Here is a 26,245-nt window from a genome sequence, read left to right on the forward strand (position 1 = left end):
CTAGAGCAAAGCGAGCAGCAATGTCGCGATACAATAAACCGCAATTGCGATAGGCTACAATCCGAGCTTTACCAAAATCGGAAACGTGATGGTACGCATTTCTCCCCCTTACACGAGGCATCACAACAACGTTTCATCAGGCAACGCCGGTCAACTGCTGTTTGTGTATGAGAAATAACTTTACTCATGTCAGCACGTTGTAGGCGTCGCCACCGGCGCCAGCCTTGTGTGAATGTTCTGAAAATCTAATCATTTGCATATCACAGCATCTTCTTCCTGTCGGTTAAATTTCGCTTCTGTAGCACGTCATCTCCGTGTTTAATGGCCAGTAGTGTATATGAGCTGTGCATAGACATCTAACTGCATATACTTCCACAAAGATACCAACAAACTGCCGTATCCCTGATACATAGAATCATTTATGTATTTCGTTCCAAAGACAGACAAACAAGCTATTAAGCAGATGGTCATAATATTTTGGCTCATCAGTGTATATTGATACTAACTAGGACAATGTTCTATACTGAAGTAAGTGGCAACTCATAGCCGTTATAGTATCTCACAAATTGCTTGTTTGCGGACTGCAAAGTTTTTGCTTCTGTTGTATAGTGTCCTCTGTGCCAGTTTTCGCTTACAATACACCCTGTATACACATTTAACACGTGGGTGCATTTGGCGCCCCTCTCAGCTTGACGCTCCAAGCTGGCCCCGTCAACAACGCCAAATTCGTAGGGTTGGCAACCTAAGCGCGTTCAGTCGTGTTCGCTTCTGTTCCCCTCATAGTGATAATGAACCCTGGTGGACTGTATGCGAATGCTAGCTCGGTTGTGTTCTCTTCCATACGCTCCAGTGGAACCGAGACTTCCCAGGTGTAACTCTTGTGAGCTGTCTGTGCATTGTGCAGTGTGCTGGGACCTTGCTTGCGGGGACCTGCAGGCGTCAGGCGGCGGTACCAGTGGCGCCTCTGGCGGCCGCGGGTCAACTGATTCGGCGGCTGGGACGCGCCGCAGCCAGTAGCTCGCGCCGTCTGGACCAAGCTGCTGCTCTGTTGCTGCTGCTACTTCACAGGTAACAACCACGGCGAACGCTCGCTCCCCGCCCAGCACTTGGTACGATCAACTGTCGCAAACAGCTACGCCTGAAATTCTGAATACTGAAGCCGCGTTTTATTGAGAGAGGTTTCTTTTCGTAACAGGGGGTATTTTCAACATCATTCTGTCCATGTTTTATAAAGACCAGTGCTTCATTTTTTTCCCAGATAAATCGATGATTGTCAACGGAATTTTGAATTTAATTCCCTCTTACACAATGTTCTCTACGATACCTGTTTCTTTGGTGTCTCTTTCAATTTCAAATAACCAGTTGCACTTAGATCGTGAGGGAAAAGTCTAGAATTCTTTCAGTCATTTCAGATTGTTCATTCTGACAAAGTACAATAAAATTTCAATAGGCTCTTCCACAAAGCATTGGAGATTTTCAGAGAATGTTTGTATAATTTGTGGAATTTTTTGCCACCCAGATTCCGTCTGTCCGAAAGGGTTTTCTTACGATTCTTCTTTCCTGCTTTTTTATTTATCTGTAATTGCCGGTCTGCTCTAAAAATTAATGTTCCCGCCGAGTATAATAATTCAGATATAATTATTGTTCTCATGCCTTAGTTTTGTATTCCAGCATATTGAATTTTTTTTTAATCTTCTTCTGGTGATTATGTAGGGTTTTTGTAATGTAAATGTTCTATTTTTGTTAATTGTTCCATTTAATCTGGAGGTTTCGACTATGTCTCGTATGTATCTGATATGAGGTACTTCAACAATCCGTATCTGCGGTACTAAAGGCTCGCTATCGAGGTGAATTTTAGTTATCGGTATGAGATTTACGGTCCAACTGCATTTTAGCGGAGTTTTCCAAGGCGTCCTTAAATATTTGTTGTTCCAAAATATTACTAAAACGTCTGCGAAAGCCACACGACACAAATGAACTGTGGTTTGAAGTGGTCTCCCAACACTAATTTCTTTTGCTTCTTTGTCATATGCTCTAATTAGGTCTTCCAGCAAAACAGTAAGCAATGTAGAAAGTTTGCCCCCATGAATCGTTTACGTTTCAGTACCAAAACAGCCTAGGAATTTGACTTTTTAACTAGCGTAGGTTATTGTTTGTTTCATCTGTACTCTTGCGCTCTTGCCTATTTTTAATTGTTGTACTACTACAAAATGTGTGTGTTCCTGCTGAACCATTCGCTTTCTTAAAGTCTACAAACGGGGTAACTTCCTGTTTGCCTCTAAGAATTTGTAGGATAGTATTAATTTTCGTATAGGATCGAGTTTTTCTAAATCCAACCTTAAATTTTTCAGGTAGATGATCTGTCTACGCTTCAATTCTCTTGAGTAAAATTTTCAAAAGAGTTTTGTGTAAGAACCTCGTAATACAATACATGAAGAGTCTGAATGGGATTTCTGTGAGGGCAACTAACCCAAAATTAGCTAGTATTTCCATCTGGAGGAACGTTGAAGATCTGAGATTCTATGCTCATATTTTATCAATGCCAATGAATACAAAAAAGCAAAATACAATTTGTGCATCACAAACGTTTTCGCATCGGACGTTTAAAGGCTAGGAGAAAGAGTCGTTTTGCCTTCAAAACAGTATAAAATGAGATAACTCGACTTCGCTCGATAACATAGACGTTCTTCATAGTCGACGCTGAATGTTTCTCTTATACGCATTTTCGTGGAAACGTCGATTATTTTACGAAATTGCCTTGGTGATTTGTTCCTCCAATTTATTTTCTTGTTTTCTTTGAAACTTTCAATTTTCAAAACTTGCTAGCTCTGGTGCTCATTGATGTCTTTTGCTATTTCGTGTAGGCCTAACTCATCAAGCCAGGTTTACGTTTTCCGAGTCCAAAGTCGCGTAATACGAATTGTTTGTGGTGTGAATTCAAGAACTTCCTTTCAGTAGCCTGTCCAAGAAACTGAGAATATTGATACTGCTTCAGAGTATATTTACTCCTTAAATACATTTGTCGCAAATAATATCTCTTTTTTTTTCAAAACTACAGCTCAGTTTATGAATAAGTAATATAAGTAAGAAAAATTGACATAAAGACTTGAAGCCACTTGCTTCGGTCCACTAATCACGCATTTTCAATAACTTGCCAACAGACACAAAACGTTTAGCTACCACACTTGTGAAGTGCAGTTTAAGGGAAGCCTAAACGATTTATTGGTCACCAACTTCTTCTGCTTCAGTGACGAATTTCGTATCACAGCCAATTGATATATATGTTACTAACAATGTCAAGTACTGAGAGTGTTACGTAGAATCTGATTTCTGCACTTCTTCAATAGCCTACAGTATTGCGATCTGTTTCCAAAATTATCTTTTTCACTTCATTGTATATACATTTAAATGTTTGTGTCAAGTTTTGTATTAACTTTAAAATGAAACTACGTTTCATATTTTTGAGTTAGTTCACTTCCTTGAAGACCATTTCACTTAGTGTATGAGAAAAGAACATTAGCATACCGGCCTTTATTCTTCTGTAAAAATGTTATACTTATTAATGTTTTTATGACTTGATCTACAGGGGGTGTACAAAACTATGGAAACACCTGCATGGTTTGAGTCCCAGACTGATTAGCAATACTCAAGAATCGGTCGAGCTCGTGTTTTGTGAGCCACGTCTTGCGTGGATAAATTACATTTGCTTAAGATTTTCCCTCTGAATCCAAGTCTGGTGTCTGCCTTTCTTACTATTTTTTGTTGTTTTTGTCATCCTATTTTAGACCTCTCCGAAAGGCTGTTCTTAGGTGTTTTACAGTAGCTACTGTTTTCAGTCATGTGCAGCCAATAATGTATATAATGGTAGTGGATCTCTTCGCATATTCATGCGTAATACGTTATATTACTTCCGTTCAGGAGTAACTATCAGTGCCTGCACCAGCTGTCGATCCGCTGTGGTCCTTTAGCGGGAGGGAGGGGGAGGGGTTGTTTGGGGGAAGAGACCAAACAGCGAGGTCATCGGTCTCATCGGAGTAGGAAAGGACGGGGAAGGAAGTCAGCCGTGCCCTTTCACAGGAACCATCCCGGCATTTGCCTGGAGCGATTTAGGGAAATCACGGAAAACCTAAATCAGGATGGCCGGACGCGGGACTGAACCGTCATCCTCCCGAATGCGAGTCCAGTGTGCACACCTCGCTCGGTAGGTCCTTTAGGGGCCCGTAAAGTAAAACATTTCTTAAATCACCCTGGAAAGTGATTTCTCAGAATTTTTATAGTAAGGCTCCCCGAATCGCACAGCGTGTCCTTTATGTACTGCTATTGCAGAGCATTTCCTAAACGCACCTGCATTTACTGTGCGAACATACGCAGATCATTGATTCTGAGATGGTTTTCTCTCTGCACTGCGGCGGGCTATGGAATCTGTCAAGTCCAACACACGGCGGATAGCAAGGGAAACTGAATGGAACAGCTCCAGCCATTTTAAAAAATAAGTATTCTTTCTTGAATTAAAAAAGAAGCTCATGCATAGAATTGTTTGCCTCGATTAATACTTCGAGGTAAAAGTCCCAGACTGTTGAGAAATTCCAAATCATTGGTAGAAAAAATGGTTCAAATGGCTTTGAGCACTATGGGACTTAACATCTGAGGTCATCAGTCCCCTAGAACTTATAAAAACGTTAACATAACTAACCTAAGGACATCACACACATCCATGTCCGAGGCAGGATTCGCAGCGGTTGCAGACTGAAGCGCCTAGAACCGCTCGGCCACACCGACCTGCAAATCATTGGTAGAACGATGATTACGTAGGCTGTCTCCATCGCCGATGAATTAAATTTCCTTGGAATTTACATAAGAATAGAAAGTCTGATAGAAGCCAACCTCGGGAAAATTCACTTTGGATTCCACAGAAATGGAGGAACAAGCAAGGCCAATATGCCCTTATAATTTATCTCAAACTGAATAAAGGCAAACCAACATTTATCACATTTGTAGGTTTAGAGAAAGCTTATAATAACGTTGAATGGAATACACTCTTAAAAAATAGTAAGTTATCAGTCGTAAAATACAGCGAGTGGAAGGAAGTTTATCTACAACACGTACAGACACCGGACTGCAATTATAATAATCGAAAGACATGAAAGGGTAGCAGTGGTTGAGAAGTGCGTGAGACAGAGATGTAGCCTGTCACAGACGATATTGACTCTGTATATTGCGCAAGCAGTAAAGGAAACGCCGTTTACCGGCGTCATTATAGTTCTGTTAGACGTAGCAAAGGACTTGAAAGGTCAGTTTAACGGAATTAACAGTGTCTTGAAAAGAAGTGATACAAAGAGGTGACAAACGTCAATGGACAGCGATATGCGCATATACAAATGGCGATAGTATCGCGTACAGAAACTATCAAAGGGCGCCGGCTGCTGTGGTTGAGCGGTTCTGGTCGCTTCAGTCTGGAACCGCGCGACCGCTACGGTCTCAGGTTCGAATCCTGCCTCGGGCATGGATGTGTGTGATGTCCTTAGGTTAGTTAGGTTTAAGTAGTTCTACGTTCTTGGGGACTGATGACCTCAGATGTTAATTCCCATAGTCCTCATAGCCATTTGAACCATTTTTTATAAAAGGGCAGTACATTGGCGGAACAACCATTTGTACTCAAGTGAGTCATGTGAAAAGTGTCCGACGTGATTATGGCCGCCCCACGGGAATTAACAGACTCTGAACGGGGAGTGCTAGTTGGAGCTAGACGCATGGGCGGCTGGTACCGGCGGAGGTTCGAGTCCTCCCTCGGGCATGGGTGTGTGTCTTTGTCCTTAGGATAATTTAGGTTAAGTAGTGTGTAAGCTGATGGCCTTAGCAGTTAAGTCCCATACGATTTCACACACATATGAACATTTTTTAGACGCATGGCGCATTTCATTTCGGAAATCGTTATGGAATTCAGTATTCCGAGATAAAGTGTCGTGTGTGTGCCGAGAATACCAAAATTCAGGCATTACCTCTCGCCAAGGACATTGCAGTGGCCGATGCCTTCACTTAGCAACCAAGAGCAGCGGCGCATGCGTATTGTTGTCAGTGCTAACAGACAAGCAACAATGCATGAAATAATCGCAGAAATCAATTTCGGACGTACGACGAACTAGACCTTTGGACAGTGCGGCGAAATTTGACGTTAATGGGCTATGGCAGCAGACGATCGACGCAAGTGCCTTTGCTAACAGCACATCGCCTGCAGCATCTCTCCTCGACTGTGACCACATCGGTTGGACTCTACACGACTAGGAACCCGTGACCTGATCATATGAGTCCCGATTTTAGTTGGTTAGTGCTGACGGTAGGTTTCAAGTGTGGCGCATACCCCACGTAGTCGTGTACCCAGGTAGTCAACAAGTTACTGTGCCAGCTGGTGTGAGCTATTTGTAAATGGAATGTTGTGGATCCTCCTATCGAACTGAACCGATCATTGATAGGTAATGATTATGTTTGGCTGGATGGAGACCATTTACAGCCGTTCACGGACTTCATGTTCCCAAACAACGATAGAATTTTTGTGGATGACAATGCACCGTGTCACCGGGCCACAATTGTTCGCGATTGGTTTGAAGAACATTCTAGACTCCCAGATCGCCAGACATGAATCCCATCGAATATTTATGGGACGCAATCGAGAGGTCAGTTCGTGCACAAAGTCCTGCACCGGCAACGCTTTAGCAATTACGGACGGCTACAGTAGGTAGCATGGCTCACTATTTCTGCAGGAGACTTCCAACGGCTTGTTGAATCCGTTTCACGTCGAGTCGTTGCGCTACGATGGGCAAAAGGATGTCCGAGACGGTATTAGGAGGTATCGCATGACTTTTGTCACCCCACTGTGAGATGAATGTCAACAAAAGTAAAAGAGTCTACTGGAATTTAGGCGAATAGAATCAGGCAACAGTGAGGGAGTTAAGTCACGTAATACAACACTGTAAGCTGTAGATAACTGACGATGGCCGAAGTGGAGAGGATGTAAAATGCAGTATGGCAATAGCAAGAAAAGTGTGTCTGAAACTTAGAAATATTTTAACATCTAATAGAAAATTTCAGTGATAAGAAGTCTTTTCTTGAGGTATTTGTACGAGGTGTTTCCTTCTGCTGATGTGAAATGCGGACGAGAAATGGTACAGGCAAGAAGGTCATAGAAACTCTGGAAATGTGGTTGTACACAAGATCGCTGAAGGTTAGGTGGGTACAACGAATAACTGATGAAGAGGTACTGAAGCGTAGTGGGGAAAAAGAAATTTATGATATGAATTGACTAAACGAAGCTATCAATTGACAGGACACATCCTTACGCATCAAATAATTCTTGTAACGGAGCGAAGAGTAAGAAGGTCAAAATTGGAGAGGGTGTGACTATAGTAAGCAGGTTCAAATGTATGTAGGTCACAGTAGTTATTAGAGATGGGGGATCCGCTCTTGAACTAATTCATAGAGTTCAATCTTTCAAAGGAGTGAACAATCAGTGATTCAGAAAAAAAGAACGGTAGCTCCAAACGTTTCCCACGGCAGAGAGAGAGAGAGAGAGAGAGAGAGAGAGACGGAGCATATCAGCAGCGCCTCTGCTGGTCACAGCACAGTGCACGCCACACAACACAGCCAGCGCCGGCCTCTGCCCTGCTTCTACCTTCGCTGCCTGCATTGTGCAGTGCCCCATTAGATTTTGTGTTTCACATATGCCGTGGCGTCTCTGTGCGTCATCTGCCGCGCAGTGTCTGGCGCAGCGTAACTTCGCATCGCACTCTGTCGGCGATCGTTTCAGTCGCACGTCCTGCCCTCTGGGCAGTTGATGCGAGCAACAGGACAGAGAGCCACCTAGCGGATAACATAGGAACTACTTGCAAAAACCCGCTCGCAAGGGAACGAACTATTTGTCTCGGAGCGGGTGAGTTCACCGCTACCCCCTCCCTCAGAACTCGCCCGCTCAACGCTCGCCCCACCGTCTCGACTCTAGCCAGAGCGTCGAGCAAAGCGACTCAGGTGTCACTGTGGTCTCTGCGGTCTCAGCTCACGCAGTAATACAGCTCGCGGCTCGACCTGCTCGACTCAGCGCCTCTGCATCGGAGTTCGTCCCCACTGGATATTGTTCTTCGTAGTAATTCCGCTATGTATATTACATTATTATGTTATGTATACATCAATTGTTTTTATTTTATTTTTATTTGTTTAAACTGATTAGTTTAGGTTCCTGATGACTCCTCTTACTATAGGATTTTTATTATAGACACTCGAATTTACGCTTTAATTACGAGCGAACCGATAAACGTATCGCAAAATGTGATACACCAATATTTTCCTTGTTTTATTCTGCGTAAGGCTATATGCAGCACTTCCGTTTTACAGTCAAATTTATATTTTTTTTTCTTATTCTGGTACGGATTTTGCGATTTTAGGCGTCTTCGAAAGGAAACGTTCACTTTAAAAATATATGGCTTGCGATGTATTTGTATGAGGTTAATGAAATTTTAATACGTTATAGCCAAATATATTGTTAATGTAAATCTCAAGTTACAACATTTTCCGATCACCCAAAAAACCACGATAGTCCAAAATAAATCAATAATCAAAAACTTTGTCATATCGTGGAAATTTCAATAAACAATACAAAATTCTTACTCATTATCTGTGTTACTTCAAAATAGGATCAAATAAGATCAAAATACAGGTATAGTACTGGAATAAACCAAGTTTAAAGGGCAATGTGCCTTCCATTTATTTTATATTGTAAATGAGTGGTGAGTCATGAAAAAGAGCTAATTCATTTCAGGGAGTGAACAGTTCTGATCCAATCTCTGGAAAGAACAGTTTTGCCCATCTCTAGTAGTTATGCGTAGATGAAATCTTCCGTAGGTAGACCAGCGTGGAGACCTTTTTGGACTGAAGCCTCCTCGACAACAACATCAAGGTTCGTTCCATTAATCTCGGTGTGGCATTTCCCTTCCGGTCAGCAGGATCACTCTGCCCGCGAAACAAAATTCTTTGCATGAAGATTACTTATTTTTAGTGGTGCTAGCCAGTTATGCAACGTCAATACGCAGACGCCAGAGTCAGCATTCCGTGACGACCTGCAGATAAGGACTGTCAGCATCGAGGATGCTGGAGTTTTGTCTACGGCCGTGGGGGGTCAGACACTGTGAAACGTCTGAGACGTCACCTGGACTTGTTTGATCATCTTATTCGTTACTCACTTCAGGGCACGTTGACTTTCAATAATTTTGTCATGTTTACTCTGATAATGCATCAAAACTACCGTTTCCCTGGTGCTTCGTGTGCCAGCTGCCGAATAATTGTAACCTTTTGCTCGGTGGAGGGTATACTGACATTGGTGAGGACTCCAAGACGAGGAAGGTATGCGTGACTGTAATGAAAGTTTTAACTACTCGTCTTTTACGTGACGCAGTTTAGACGCGATAAAGTATGTTTAACCAATATCGCCCTGGTTGACGTGCACTGAAGTAACAAAAGTCGTGGGATAGCTCCTAATATCGGTCGGACCTCCCTTTGCCGGGGGTAGTGCAGCAGCTCGACGTGACATCGATTCAAGTCGTTGGAAGTTCCCTGAAGAGATACTCAGCCAGCCGTCCATGATTACGAAAATGTTGCCGGTGCAAGATGTTGCGCACGAAATCACCTCTCGATTACGTCCCATAAATGTTCGAGCGGTGGCCAAATCATTCGCTCAAATTGTCCAGAATATTGTTCAAACCAGTCACGAACAGTTGTGCCCCCTTGACATGACGCCACTGTTTGAGAACACGAAGTTCATGAATGGTTGCAAATGGTCTCCACGTAGCCGAACAATACCATTTCCAGTCAATGATCGGTTCAATTGGACCACAGGACAGAGTCCATTCCACGTAAACATGTTGTTGTTGTTGTTGTTGTGGTCTTCAGTCTGAAAACTGGTTTGATGCAGCTCTCCATGCTACTCTATCCTGTGCAAGGCTCTTCATCTCCCAGTACCTTCTGCAACCTCATCCTTCCGAATCTGTTTACTGTATTCATCTCTTGGTCTCACTCTACGATTTTTTAACCACTCACACTTCCCTCCAATTCCAAATTGGTGATCCTGGTGATCCCTTGATTTTTCAGAATGTATCCTGTGCAAGGCTCTTCATCTCCGAGTAATTACTGCGACCTACATCCTTCCGAATCTGCTTACTGTATTCATCTCTTGGTCTCACTCTACGATTTTTTAACCACCCATACTTCCCTCCAATACCAAATTGGTGATCCCTTGATTCCTCAGCATGTGTCCTATCAACCGATCCCTTCTTTCATTACTTACGTTATCGCCCCATCCAATCTTCAGCATTCTTTTGTGGCACCACATCTCGAAATCTTCTATTCTCTTTTTATCTAAACTGATTATCGTCCGTTTCACTTGCATACATGGCTACACTCCAGACCAGTACTTTCTGAAGAGACTTCCTAACACTTAAATCTATACTCGAAGTTAACAAATTTTTCCTCTTCAAAAATGCTTTCCTTGCCATTGCCAGTCTACATTTTATATCCTCTCTACTTCGACCATCGTCAGTTATTGTGCAGCCCAAATAGCAAAAACTCGTCTACTGCTTTGAGTGTCTCGTTGCCTGATCTAATTCCCTTGGCATCACATTTAATTCGACTACATTTCATTATCCTTGTTTTGCTTCTGTTGGTGTTCATTTTATATCCTCCTTTCTAAACACTGTCCATTCCGTTCAACTGCTCTTCCAAGTCCTTTGCTGTCTCTGACAGAATTACTGTGTCATCGGCAAACCTCGAAGTTTTTATTTCTTCTCCCTGAACTTTAATTCCTACTCCAAATTTTTCTTTGACTTCCCTTACTGCTTGTTCACTGTACATATTGAATAACATCAGGAATAGGCTACAATCCTGCCTCACTCCCTTCTCATCCACTGCTTCTCCTTCATGCCCCTCTACTCTTATAACTGCCATCTAGTTTCTGTACAAGTTGTTAATAGCGTTTTAGTGCCTGGTTCAAAATGGTTCAAATGGCTCTGAGCACTATGCGACTTAACTTCTGAGGTCATTAGTCCCCTATAACTTAGAACTAATTAAACCTAACTAACCTAAGGACATCACACGCATCAATGCCCGAGGCAGGATTCGAACCTGCGACCGTAGCGGTCGCCCGGTTCCAGACTGTAGCACCTAGAACCGCATGGCCACTCCGGCCGGCTTCAGTGTCTGTTTTTACTCCTGCGACCTTCAGCATTTCAAAGACACTATTCCAGTCAACATAGTCAAAAACTTTCTCTAAGTTCACAAATGCTATAAATGTAGACTCATCTTTCCTTAACCTATCTTCTGAGGTAAGTGGTAGGGTCAGTATTGCCTCGCGTGTTTCTTCAGTTCTCCGGAATCTTAACTGATTTTCCTCAAGGTCTGTTTCAACTAGTTTGTCAGTCTTCTGTAAAGAATTCGTGTTAGTATATTGCAACCGTGACTTATTAAACTGATTGTTCGGTAATTTTCACACTTGTCAGCAACTGCTTTCTTTGAAATTGGAATTACTATATTCTTCTTGAAGTCTGAGAGTATTTCACCTGTCCTATACAATTGCACACCAGTTTTGTCATAGCTGGTTCTCCCAAGATTATCAGTAGTTCAGACGGAATGTCGTCTACTCCCGGGGCGATGTTTAGACTGAGATCTTTCAGAGCTTTGTCAAATTTTTCTCCCAGTATTTTGTCTCCCATTTCATCTTCAACTACGTCACTTCCCTTTCTATAATATTACTTTCAAGCTCATCTCCCATGTATAGACCTTCTATATACTCCTTCCATCTTTCATGTTTCCCTTCGTTTCTTAGGACTGGTTTACCATTTGAGCTCTGAATATTCATACAGCTGCTTCTCTCTTCCCCAAAGGCTTCTTTAATTTTCCTGTAGGCGATTTCTATCTTTCCCCTCGTGAAATATGCTTCTAAATCCTTATATTTGTCCTCTAGCCATTCCTATTTAGCAATTTTACATTTCCTTCAGTCTCATTTTTTAAACGTTTGTATTCCCTTTCGCCTGCTTAATTTGCTGCATTTTTAAATTTTCTCCTTTTATTGGTTAAATTCAATATCTGCTGTGTTACCCAAGGATTACTACTAGATTTTGTCTTTTTACCGATTTTATCCTCTGCTGCCTTCACTATTTCATCTCCTAAAGCTACCCATTTATCTTCTACTGTATTCCTTTCCTCTATTCTAGTCAACCGTTGTATAATGCTCCCTGTGAAGCTCTTAGCAACCTCTGGTTCTTTCAACTTATTCAGGTCCTATCTCTTAATTTCCTACCTTTTTCCAGTTTCAATTTTAATCTACAGTTCATAACCAATACAATGTGGTCAGAGTCCACACCTGCTCCTGAAAATGTAATAAAATTCAAAATCTGGTTCCTAAATCTCTGTCTAACCATTATATAATTAATCTGAAACCTTCCACTGTCTTCAGGTCTCTTCCACGTATACAGCCTTCTTTTATGATTCTTAAACCCAGTGTTTGCGATGATTTAATTATGTTCTGTGCAAAATTTTATCAGGCGGCTTCCTCTTTCATTCCTCCCCCCCCCCCCCCCCCAAGTGCATATTCACCTACTTTCTTCCTTCTCTTCCTTTTCCAACTATCGAATTCCAGTCCTCCATCACAATTAAATTTTGTCCCCCTTAACTATATGAATAATTCCTTTTATCTCATCGTACATTTTTTCAATCTCCTCTTCATCTGCAACGTTATTTGGCATGTAAACTTGTGCAAATGTGGTAAGAGTGGGCTTCGTGTCTATCTTGGCTACAATAAAGCGTTCACCATGTTGTTCGTAGTAGCTGACCCGCATTCCTATTTTCTCACTTATTTTTACACCTATTCCTGCATTACCCCTATTTGCCTTTTTATTTATAATCCTGACCAAAAGTCCTGTTCCCCCTGCCACCGAGCTTCACTAATCCCCACTATATCTAACTTCACCCTATCCATTTCCCTTTTCAAATTTTCTAACCTACCTACCTGATTAAGGGGTCTAACTTTCCGTGCTCCGATCCGTAGAATGCCAGATTGTTTCTCTTGATGACGTCATCCTCCTGAGTAGTCCCCGCCCGGAGATCCGAACGTGGAAGTATTTTACCTCCGGAATATTTTACCCAAGAGGACGCTATCATCATTTAACCATAAAGTAGGGCTGTATGTCCTCGGGAAAAATTACGGCTGTGGTTTCCTCTCGCTTTCAGCCGTTAGCAGCACCAACACAACAATGCCGTTTTGATTGATGTTACAGGGCCTGATCAGTCAGTAAACCAGATTGTTGCCCCTACAACTTCTGAAAAGGCTGCTTCCCCTCTATAGGAACCACACGTTTGTCTGGCGTCTCAATAGATACCCTCTCGTTATGCTTATACTTACAGTACCGCTATCTGTATCGCTGAGGCACGCAATCCAACCACCGACAGCAACGTCCGTGGTTCATTGGAGGGGGGAAGGGGGGTCATGTAAACACAGCCCACACCATTGTGCAGCCACCTTCAGCTTGCACAGTGCCCTTGTGACAACTTGGAACCATGGTTGCAGGGGGTCTGCGGCACGCTCGAAACCTACAGTCAGGTCTTACCAACTGATATCAGGACTCACCTGACCATGCCACGGTTCTCCAGTCGTCTAGGTGTCGAATCGATATGATTACGCGGCCAGGAGAGGCAATGCAGGCGTTGTCATGTTGTTAGCAAAGGCTCTCGACGCCAGATTTCGCCGCACTGTCCTAACGGATACGTTAATCGTACGTCCCACATTGACTTCTGTGGTTATTTCATGCATTGTTGCTTGTCTATTATTACTGACTACTCTACGCAAACGCCGCTCGGGGTATTCTCGGCACACTCTCGACACCGTGAATCTCGGAATGTTGAATTCCGTAAAGATTTCCGAAATGGAATGTCCCATGCGTCTATCTCCAACTACCACTTCGCGTTCAAAGTCTGTTAATTCCCGTCGTGCGAACATAATCACGTCGGAAACCTTTTCACATGGACGACCTAAGTACAAATGACGGCTCCATCAATGCTCTGCCCTTTTATACCTTGTGTACGCGATACTACCGCCATCTGTATGTATGCATATCGCTGTTCAAATAGCGCTGAGCACTGTAGGACTTAACATCTGAAGTCATCAGTCCCCTAGAACTTAGAACTACTTAAACCTAACTAACCTAAGGACATCACACACATCCATGCCCGAGGTAGGATTCGAACCTGCGACAGTAGCGGTCGCGCGGTTCCAGACTGAAGCGCTTAGAACTGCTCGGTCACAACGACCGGCTCATATCGCTGTCCCATGACTTTTGTTATCTCACTGTACCTTAGATATGCATTTTAAAATTGTTGCCACATTTACTCTTGTTATAAAGGATGTCCCACAATTTGTGTTACAGGATTGTAAGTGTCGTGTAAGTGACGTAACACACTAAGTTTTGATAATGAACTCATGTCTGGAAACGTACTGGTTGGACGTAACATAATTTGTTAAATCTCCCGCTTCACAGTACGCACACATCGGAGACAATGGGCTCTGATTTGTGTGCTCCAGGGGAGCCTGTGACACGGGTAATGTTTCGAGCAATGGTCGTCGTGTTCTCTTCTACGTCACGAAAGACTTCTTCTTCAAAGTCGATGAAGCTTACAAGTTAATTTTGCCAATTTGCAACTTTCATAGAACACGGCTGTCAGCTATGGGATTAGAGATTGTTTGCAAGTTGTATTGCATCTGCAGTCGGCTGTGTACCATGGCAAGACGGCTGTACTTAATGTATGAATTCTAGTTTGCAGAAAGAAAGTGAACTGTACAGTTAATACATAAAAATATATTATAACGAGAACTAGCAATTTTTACCAATGATACCTTTTTTCTTCTATGTCACTGTACAGTATTTTGGAAGACTTCACCACATAGTTCTTGGCTGTGGTTGCTTTCGCGGTTTCATTCAGGGATTATTCATTTCCACTTCATAATTATGGCTTCGGGATTGATGTCTATATTGGAATTATTTTCACAGAGTTGACTAGCATATGGAACGCGTTGAGACATTTTGTTCGTGACTCACGAATTGCGTAATGGAGAGTGCCCGAAGCCCGCTGTTAACACGTGCGAGTATGTCACATAAGCAACTGCATCCGCAGCTCTGCGAGGGAAAAAAAAGTTACTGGTCGCGTTTTTTGGCCACCGCGGCTAACTAGTCGCAAGTGAGCGTACCACGATGACGACAATGAGCTACGCAACTGCGGCGGGGCGAACAAACGCGCGACGGTTCTGCCGGGAGGGGAGACAGCGCAGTGATACCTGGCTGTGTACCCCTGTCACACGGGAGGTCGTATCAGCAGGCACTGAGCACTTCCCTGCAGCCGGTCTTCGGTGCAGAGTCAAGTCCTGCTCATCGTACCCAGTCTTCGTCACACAGAACAGAAAGACCACCCGTGGTAGTTGAACTGACTTTCAGGTAACAATCTGTAAATAAAACACAGGGTTTAGTTAGATCACGCCCACTTTCAGGCACCACGAATGCTGATAGTCCGTTTGGTTTGTTGTAAATGAGGTAGTCGTTTTGTAAACAAATGCTATGCATCTTTCTAGTGTTATACACATAGCGAGAATTGCATGTTTCATCGTCGTGATGAAGGAACTTGAATTATACGATGACCAAGTACTGCTGCAGGTACACTACTACTTCTTTAGATATTTAATAGCTGGCCGTATCGTCTCTTTTGAGGTGGTAGAGGGCAAAAAAGTTTGATACTTCTGGTTAGAATTTCTGTCTGAAGTCTCGTAATCTAGTTGTTAATCGTCCTTGTTACTTGACACTACCAGCTGTCATACTTAAAACTGCACACCGCTGAATTCACTGAATCTCTGGTTCCTGCAATAGCACCTAACATGATACCAAATATTTCCTACTTTAATGTACTTCGTTGTTATTTCAATCGATCAACGTCCGCAGCTCGTCGTCGTGCGGTAGCGTTCTCGCTTCCCGCGTCCGGGTTCCGGGGTTCGATTCCCGGCGGGGTCAGGGATTTTCTCTGCTCGTGATGACTGGTTGTTGTGTGATGTCCTTAGGTTAGTTAGGTTTAAGTAGTTCTAGGGGACTGATGACCATAGATGTTAAGTCCCATAGTGCTCAGAGCCATTTGAACCAATTTTCAATCGATCATCGTAAAACAACTCCCATTTATATTCAATTCTGTCTTGAAGAACACAAGATACTGTTTACAAAGTACGAATCGGCGATCTATTTGAAACCAGAGATATCACTCCTTTTATATTAAATGCTTTTTTTCAGTGTAAGTCAACAATTAATCAAACATCTGTCAAGACACAAATAAAGACAGGTTTCTTCATAAATACTATGGGAAATACGTGTGTTGTTGTTGTGGTCTTCAGTCCAAAGACTAGTTTGATGCAGCTCTCCATGCTACTCTATCCAGTGCAAGCCTCTTTATCTCCGAATAACTACTGCAGCCTACATCCTTCTGAATCTGCTTACTGTATTCGTCTCTTGGTGTCCCTCTACACTTTTACCCGCTCCCACAGTCCAGCACTAAATTGATGATACCTCGATATTTCAGAACGTGTCCTATCAACTGATCTCGTCTTTTACTCGAGTTTTGCCAAAAATATCTTTTCTCCCCAATTTTATCCAGTATCTCCTCAATACTTGCATGATCTACCCATCTAATCTTCAGCATTCTTGTGTAACACCACTTTTGAAAAGCTTCTAATCTCTTCCTGTCTGAGCTGTTTATCGTCCAAGTTTCAGTTCCATACATCGCTTCATTCCAGGCAAATACCTTCAAAACAGACTTCCTAATACTCGTACTCGAACTTAACAAATTTCTCTTCTTCCGAAACGATTTTCTTGCTGTTGCCAGTCTACACTTTATATCCTCTCTACATCGGCCATCATCAGTTATTTTACTACCCAAATAGCAAAACTCGTCCACTACTTTAGTGTTTCGCTTCTTAATATAATTCCCTCAGCATTGCATGATTACCGTTATTTTCCTTTTGTTCGTCTTCATCTTATATCTTGTCTATTCTGTTGAACTCAGCTTCCAAAATCTTTACTTCCTCTGACCGAATTGCAGTGCCATCAGCAAGCCTCTAAGTTTTTATTTCTTCTCCCTTATCTTTAATTCCTTCGCCAAATTCGTATAACTCAATCATTACTTTTGTCTCCACAGTCATTTCAACTTGGTTTATTCAACACAAAAGAACACAATCGAAAGCCACGTATTAAAGACTGTGAGATGTAACATACGTGTTAATCTGATCGTGGCCAGAACGACAACTACACTCCTGGAAATGGAAAAAAGAACACATTGACACCGGTGTGTCAGACCCACCATACTTGCTCCGGACACTGCGAGAGGGCTGTACAAGCAATGATCACACGCACGGCACAGCGGACACACCAGGAACCGCGGTGTTGGCCGTCGAATGGCGCTAGCTGCGCAGCATTTGTGCACTGCCGCCGTCAGTGTCAGCCAGTTTGCCGTGGCATACGGAGCTCCATCGCAGTCTTTAACACTGGTAGCATGCCGCGACAGCGTGGACGTGAACCGTATGTGCAGTTGACGGACTTTGAGCGAGGGCGTATAGTGGGCATGCGGGAGGCCGGGTGAACGTACCGCCGAATTGCTCAACACGTGGGGCGTGAGGTCTCCACAGTACATCGATGTTGTCGCCAGTGGCCGGCGGAAGGTGCACGTGCCCGTCGACCTGGGACCGGACAGCAGCGACGCACGGATGCACGCCAAGACCGTAGGATCCTACGCAGTGCCGTAGGGGACCGCACCGCCACTTCCCAGCAAATTAGGGACACTGTTGCTCCTGGGGTATCGGCGAGGACCATTCGCAACCGTCTCCATGAAGCTGGGCTACGGTCCCGCACGCCGTTAGGCCGTCTTCCGCTCACGCCCCAACATCGTGCAGCCCTCCTCCAGTGGCGTCGCGACAGGCGTGAATGGAGGGACGAATGGAGACGTGTCGTCTTCAGCGATGAGAGTCGCTTCTGCCTTGGTGCCAATGATGGTCGTATGCGTGTTTGGCGCCGTGCAGGTGAGCGCCACAATCAGGACTGCATACGACCGAGGCACACAGGGCCAACACCCGGCATCATGGTGTGGGGAGCGATCTCCTACACTGGCCGTACACCACTGGTGATCGTCGAGGGGACACTGAATAGTGCACGGTACATCCAAACCGTCATCGAACCCATCGTTCTACCATTCGTAGACCGGCAAGGGAACTTGCTGTTCCAACAGGACAATGCACGTCCACATGTATCCCGTGCCACCCAACGTGCTCTAGAAGGTGTAAGTCAACTACCCTGGCCAGCAAGATCTCCGGATCTGTCCCCCATTGAGCATGATTGGGACTGGATGAAGCGTCGTCTCACGCGGTCTGCACGTCCAGCACGAACGCTGGTCCAACTGAGGCGCCAGGTGGAAATGGCATGGCAAGCCGTTCCACAGGACTACATCCAGCATCTCTACGAGCGTCTCCATGGGAGAATAGCAGCCTGCATTGCTGCGAAAGGTGGATATACACTGTACTAGTGCCGACATTGTGCATGCTCTGTTGCCTGTGTCTATGTGCCTGTGGTTCTGTCAGTGTGATCATGTGATGTATCTGACCCCAGGAATGTGTCAATAAAGTTTCCCCTTCCTGGGACAATGAATTCACGGTGTTCTTATTTCAATTTCCAGGAGTGTATTAGCAACACCGGCATTCAGTTATTCATATATTATTCAGTTTGCATCATTGCACAAATAATCGCCGCCGGAGATAATGCGCAGCTTCGGCGTTCTTCTTGCGGTGGACAGGTGAAAGCTGAATCCGGCGACATGAAGCTTACGTGCCGCGAAGATTAGCCGGCAGCACTCGTCCGGTCTACCCGAAGATAATACAACAAAGGGAATCGCAAAAAAAGTTCGTAGTTTTACTTTAGACAGTTATCACTATGATCAGTTAATAAAATTAACATACAGTGTACCATATGGTGTACGTCACCATATATCATGTAGGCGACCAATCCTTCGGTAGTGCAGCACAAAAGTCAGTGTACCACTGCAACCTTTTGCTGATACAGATTTATCTTTAGAAAAGATAGTGTTTAATTACCGACTGTCTAGAGCAAGACATCTTACTGAATGTACATTTGAAGTACACGTATTATACAATATGTAACAGGGTTTTCACCGACATGAAATATCACCCTCGAGTTTTCGGAAGACGTCTTAAAATGTTGCGTTGTACGTCAAAAGTTAGTTTGCACTCGAGACGGAACAGAATTTGAAGATACGTTGCAGTACGATGGTTTTGAAGATGCGGAAATACAAAATGTGGCTCGATTTTAGGCTGCAGATCGAGTCCAGCGAAATCTATTCGCAATAGTTTAGTAGATTACTTCGTCATCTGTACTGGAGTACGCGAATGGCAGGATTCTGGAATGAAGGCCTGAAAAGTTGTACAGATCGAGGAAGAAAACTTGTAACTTTTCGTCAATAAGGATGGAAAGAATTACAGTATAATGTATCAGCTGTACATGTTTCTACGGTAATCATCTTGCTAAATATTAACTAGAATTTTTACAAATATTTACATACGATTTTCTTTAACTCTGTTGAGCTCATGTCAAAATGCCTGTTGTATAAGGTACATTGCCTGCCAAAAAAAAACGAGAAGTACCCAGAAAATACAGTCAGATGTCAATGTAACATCGTAAACGTACACACCTGCAGTGGCTATGTAATGATTAGCATGGCAATTCCCTTTGATAGGTAGAACGACCATCAGACTGCGTTAAAATTCCTCGTGTTTAATGTTGTTACCATTTTTTTCTTTATTGTATTGTATATTGTATTGTATATGCAGCAGCATATGCGCTGATCTTCAGCCTAAAGACATAGAACAAACAATAGAAGACATTTAAAAATAACAAAGGAGAGAATATGGTGAACATAGATATAAAAAAGGGGGAACATCATGGAAGGCAATAGACAAAAAGACGGGGTGACTGTAAAATGGAGATAAGAAACTGTTTAAAAGTAGCACACACAAAAAGCCACACACTGCGACAATTAAAAGAACACAAGGCACAGTATGACTGGAGCATAAAAGGTATCGACGGATGGCGTAGCAAATAACAAACACTGACGACGAACCTCAAGGCAGTACACAATTAAAATCACACCTCTTGACGCACAGGAGAAACAGCACTAAACACAACACTGATGTGGCACACTGACGATGATCAAAACGGAGGATCTGCCAGGTGCAAGGAGTTGAGGGAGACCGGAAGAAGGGAGGGTGGGGAAGAGGTGGGGGAGATGAGCGGGAGGCGCGCTGAAGAGGGCCATGTAGGGAGGGATGTGGGAAGGAAAGAGGCAAGTATGGGGTGCTGGGTCTCAGGGGAGGAGGGGGGGGGGAGGAAAATCCGCTCTGGGAGAAGGAGGGAAGAGGAAAAAGCGGGCCCTGGGGAGGGGGGGGGGAGAACAAGGCCAGGTTATAGTTGGAAGGAAGGGTTGATGTCACGGCGAAGTTCGTCATCCGGGAGGGGGAGGCGTTGGAAATTGCCCTGATGAAGGAGATGGAGGGTGTGGAGGTGGAGAGAGGGAGGGATACAGCGATAGAGGCGCGGCAACAGGCAGGGGGTGGAGAGGAAGGAGGAAACCAGAGGGTGGGGGGGATCAAGCCTGCGGACAGTGTAAAGGATGCGGAGATGTTGGAGGAACAGGAGGTGGGGGAAGGGGATCAGTTCATACAGGAGCCATGTGGGGGAAGGAAGGCGGATATGGAAGGCAAAACGGAGCGCATGGCGTTCAAGGATTTGGAGGGCCTTGTAAAAGCGGGTGGGGGTGGAGATCCAGGCAACGCTGGCATAACAGAGGATAGAACGGATGAGGGATTTGTAGGTGTGGAGGATGGTAGAAGGATGCAATCCCCATGTCTGGCCAGACAGGAGTTTCAGAAAGCGGAGGCGGGAATGGGCTTTCTGCTGGACGGTCTGGAGATGAGGGGTCCAGGTGAGGTGTCGGTCGAGGGTGAGGCCAAGGTATTTCAGGGTGGGGGTGAGCTGGATGGGATGACCATAAAGGTTCAATTGGCTCTGAGCACTATGGGACTTAACATCTGTGGACATCAGTCCCCTAGGACTTAGAGCTACTTAAACCTAACTAACCTAAGAACATCACACACATCCATGCCCGAGGCAGGATTCGAACCTGCGACCGTAGCAGTCCCGCGGTTCCGGACTGAGCGCCTAGAACCGTTAGACCACCGCGGCCGGCGATGACCATAAAGGGTGATGTAGAAATCATGGAGGCGAAAGGAGTGAGTGGTGCGGCCTATGATGATTGCCTGGGTTTTGGAGGGGTTGAGACGGAGGAACCACTGGTTACACCAAGTGGTGAACTGGTTAAGGTGGGTTTGGAGGGTACGTTGAGACCATTGAAGGGTAGGATAGAGAGCCAGGAAGGCAGTGTCATCAGCATACTGGAGAAGGTGGACTGGTGGGGGTGACTTGGGCATACCAGCCATACACAAGAGATAAAGGAGAGAGGAGATGACAGAACCCTGGGGGACGCCAGCCGTGGGATAAAAGATACGGGAGTTGGTGTTGTGGAGGGTGACATAGGAAGGACGGTGCGAGAGGAAGGAAGTGACCAGACGGACAAAACTGATAGGCAGGGCGTAGGTTTGGAGTTTAAAGAGGAGACCGGGATGCCATACACGGTCATAGGCATTTTGGAGGTCAAGGGAAACAAAAATGGTGGAGCGACGTGAGTTGAGCTGGAGGGACAGGAGGTGAACGAGGTTGAGGAGTTGGTCTTCAGCAGAGAAGGAGGGTCGGAAGCCACACTGGGTAAGGGGGAGGAGGTGGTGTTGAGCAAGGTGCTGATGGATACGGTGGGAGAGGATGGATTCAAAGACCTTACTGAAGATGGAGGTGAGGCAGATGGGACGATAGGAAGAGGCGGCTGAAAGGGATTTGTTGGGTTTGAGGAATAAGAGGACGCAGGAGGTCTGCCACAGGTCAGGGTAGAAGCCAGTAGAAAGGATGACATTATAGAGATGGGCGAGGACAGTCAGGAAGGAATAGGGGCTTTCTCGAAGGTGACGGTAGGTGACACAGTCGTGACCAGGGGCTGTGTTACGTTTGGACCGGAGGATAAGTTTAATGTCTTGTGCTGTGATGGGAGTGTTTATGTCGGAGGGGGGCAACTGCCCCAAGTACTGGAGACTATGAGCAAGTGGAGCGACCGAGGTATCGGCGCGTTCCATGACGGTGGGGAAAAGAGAGTAATCAACGTGGGGATCATCGAGGATGGTGTTGTTACCAGCCCTGGTAGGATATATAAGTGGCGTGAACAGCGTCAGATGGTATGGTAACTGACCTTTGTGAAGAACACGGAGATGCTGCGTACTCGTATGAGACGGCGTTATCAGCACGTGACAGAGTTTGAAAGCTTTCTCGTTGAGGGTCTCCATTTTGCCGGCTGGTAGAATCGTGCAATATCCACATTTGTGGGGCATTCGGATGTGACAGTGGCTCGATATTTGACTGTACGGGAACGTGAGAGCAAGAATACTCGTTGTTCACTAGTTACATTCAACCTAGTCGCTGGAGAGCGCTGGCTCTCTGGGGGTATTTGTACCTGAGGGACAATGGCTAGCAGGCCACCCCTCCGAGGGCACCTTTAAGTCCGTTTTACACTACCGACTTTCTTGCCGACTCGAGACAAGTGCGTCTACTGCAGCGCCCCTGGCGTTTTATTCTTGTACTGAGTCTCGTCTGTTTTGAGTGGTCATTTTCGTTTACACGTCGGCACCAAAATTGACTGTGTTGTGTGAGATGTCTCCTGTGTAGTTTGGCATCTGAGTGGTAAAAGTGAGATTATAAGGGACTGTCCTTTTAGGGAAAAATCGAAATATAGTAGCATAATGTAAGAATTAGATTTTATTAATGGCCGAAGCAGAATTCATAGTGGAAGTTCTCGTCAAACGTCGCGTGATAAATTGTTCACACTCATGATGCCTGAAAGCGTAGGAAAAGTGTTATTCAGACATTTCAGAACAGATACAGTGTTTACTTGCAAACACATCAGACAATATGCAGAACGCAGTAAACAGCGCCCTTTTGCTCTATCCTTTGTATCTTGTTTCCTTGCGAACTGCCGAATAACAACGAAAATTATTCTCCTCGTCCAATAATTTTGACTTTTTCACTGTTGAAATCATTTTCATTATAAACGTTTACATATTTACGTTCTTATTTATTTATAGTGTAGGTTTTTTTCTCTGTAGAAGGTAAATACTTTTTGCTTTCAGATATTTCTCTCTTGCAGAGTAAAACACTAGTAGGAAAAAATACCAAGGACCTTCTGTAACTTTTCAGTTGCTACGAAAACAAAGGAAAAATATAATAAAGATTAAGAAGACAGGAAAGCACAAAATTATTTCCTATAGTAGGAGTGAGCTCGACGAGGATAGGTTATAAGTTCCGTCGTTAGCAGACGCCACCATAGTCCTTTGTCCCTGCGCATGCGCAGTGTGCAGCATTCCCGGGATTGTGCTACTCTGTACTCGGCACAAGCTACAGATCATTGACGGCACAGACGCACATGTGACTTGGTTGCTGTTTTACACGCAGGCACGAAAGGTGCATGCACTTCGAGTAGTCGATTTTGACCAGAAAGTCTCTCGTGTAAAACGGGCTTACGGTCGCTGTCACGAGGGTAAGAACAGTTGTGAATAGAGTGACGGCCGGTAGGCGTGCTAAGCTCGCGGCTGTGTGCAATGTACACTAAACGGCAAATTTGTATATTTTGATGTGTGAATATTATCTTAATGTGAATGATAAGTGATTTCCTAACTGCTGTCGTTATTCAATACAATATGAATGGATCCGATCCATTATACAGTCCTACATTCGTGGTCCTCGGGTATCACCCACGATCCATATTTGCGGTTTGTTCGTCAAGACTCCGGGCGACTGTGTCTGTTCGCCGCAAGGGAGGATCGTCGCATTGTGCTTCACACACATCGCAGCCCCTACACACTGCGTCTGCCATCCGGGAACAAGCAACGGACTCCCTGCAACAATCTGCGTCATCCGGTACTAGTAGTCGGAGACTAGCAGCGGCAGGACTAGGAGTTACTGCACCATGTGTAGGCTTCCGTTAACGCCACAACACATGTGGAGTAGTGAAGCATGGACTGCTCAGTGAAGAATCGCAGTTCTCTACTACTGCGGATGACCATCATCGGCGAGTGTGGCAGCAAACTGAGGAGAAGACCTATTCTTCCAATACTTTGAAGAGGTACAGCAGAGTTATTCCCGGTGTGCTGATGTGTAGAGCCATTGGGTATGCCTTCAGATCATGGCTGGTACTGACCGAAGAAATTATGACGGGACAACGATATGTCACGAACATCTTGCGACCTCGTGTGCTACCGCTCACGTGACAGTGTCGTGGTGCCATTTTAAACGCTGGTCTACAGATCGCACGTATCTCTATGAACTGTTTGCTTGGGGGCTGAGGTACTCCTGCGGTCAGGGAGATCCCTAGATGTGTTCATGAAGAACACGTGTGGGCCAACTCGGACATCCAGGATGACAGGGACCAGTTACAACAGTTTAGAATTATATGTTAATACCTTCAGCTGCTGACGGGCGTTGATATACAGTATATCAACGGGGACAGGTGAAAATGTGTGGCCCGACCGGGACTCGAACCCGGGATCTTCTGCTTACATGGCAGACACACTATCCATCTAAGCCACCGAGGGCACAGAGGATAGTGCGACTGCAGGGACTATCTCGCGCACGCCTCCCGCGAGACCCACATTCTCACCAAATATGTCCGAAAGAACAGACACCATACCCATATACGTATATAGTTCTGGCAATACCGACCATGACCTTCTTCTTCTGTGTGGCTGCACACATATTATCCGAACTCTTACGGGACTTGGTAAGAATGTCTTCCACGAGTAATGAGTGTGTTGGGTAGGAACACTACGAATGTAATGTGTGGACATATAAGGTGGAAATGTGGGTCTCGCGGGAGGCGTGCGCGAGATAGTCCCTGCAGTCACACTATCCTCTGTGCCGTCGGTGGCTCAAATGGATAGAGCGTCTGCCATGTAAGCAGGAGAGCCCGGGTTCGAGTCCCGGTCCGGGCACAGATTTTTCACTTGTCCCCGTTGATAAATCTCAACGCCCGTCAGCAGCTGAAGGTATTAATATATAATTCTAATTTCGCTCTAGATGGCTGCAGGACATCAATAGTGTCTGTTCTTTCGGACATGTGCACAGTATAGTAAAGGTTTTCTGTGCGCGTCAGACGATGGAGAAAACTATATTCGACATAGAAAGTTTCATGGCGGAAGTGAAAAGTAGGTAAATACTGCGGAACGTTTTCTTGTCTGACTGTTCACACTAGTTATTTAAAGGTTGAAACTTGAAATAAAATATGTACACTGCCTGGCAAAAACAGCGAAGGCCCCAGAAGGGGAGGAGGAAACGAAATAAACTACACGACTTGGCAGGGTATGTTATGTTATGGCCATGTCCGAAAGAACAGACACCATATCCACGTATGTTCATCAGTTGTCGGCCAGCTTCCCTCAGGAGAGGGTACTAAGGCTTTATGACACACTAACCGCATAAGCACGTACATCCGGGGGATGCAACGTCATATTGATAAGTGGGCTCATATTACCACGGTCTTTCTAAATTAGACTAGATTTTGTAATACTGGCCATAACATAACATACGCTGCCAAGTCGTGCAGTTTATTTCGTCTCCTCCTCCCCTTCTGGGGCCTTCGCTATTTTTGCCAGGCAGTTTACATATTTTGTTTCAAGTTTCAACCATTATTTAACTACACTCACGCTCATAAATTAAGGATAATGCTGATACGTGGTGAAACAAGACTCTGGTGGGCGGGTTGCGGTTTTAAATCACCTCGGGGTATGACCCTGCGGTGCATTTGACTTGCAGTCGTCGCACGGTGGCGCTGGCAGCAGTCCACATACGCAGAGGTGTGTTGGTGCATGTCAGAGTACGGTGCAGCGAGTAAGTGTGCAGACGTTTTCAGACGTGCTAATGGTGACTGTGTGTTGTAAATGGCTCAAAGAACACATATTGATAACGTTATGAGG

The 26,245-nt window shown here is 44.7% G+C and overlaps 1 protein-coding gene across 1 annotated transcript in view; it reads left to right on the plus strand.

Moving 5' to 3' along the window:
* The first annotated feature begins 915 nt into the window (after positions 1 to 915).
* LOC126175894 (spondin-1) overlaps positions 916 to 26,245 on the plus strand; it is a 211,238-nt gene continuing 185,908 nt past the window's right edge. The window contains exon 1 of the mRNA XM_049922950.1: positions 916 to 1,068. The gene's annotated coding sequence lies outside the window, so the exon portion shown is untranslated. The remainder of the gene's footprint in view (positions 1,069 to 26,245) is intronic.

The sequence above is a fragment of the Schistocerca cancellata genome, chromosome 3, assembly GCF_023864275.1.
Source record: "Schistocerca cancellata isolate TAMUIC-IGC-003103 chromosome 3, iqSchCanc2.1, whole genome shotgun sequence".
In the NCBI taxonomy this organism is placed as follows: Eukaryota; Metazoa; Arthropoda; class Insecta; order Orthoptera; family Acrididae; genus Schistocerca; species Schistocerca cancellata.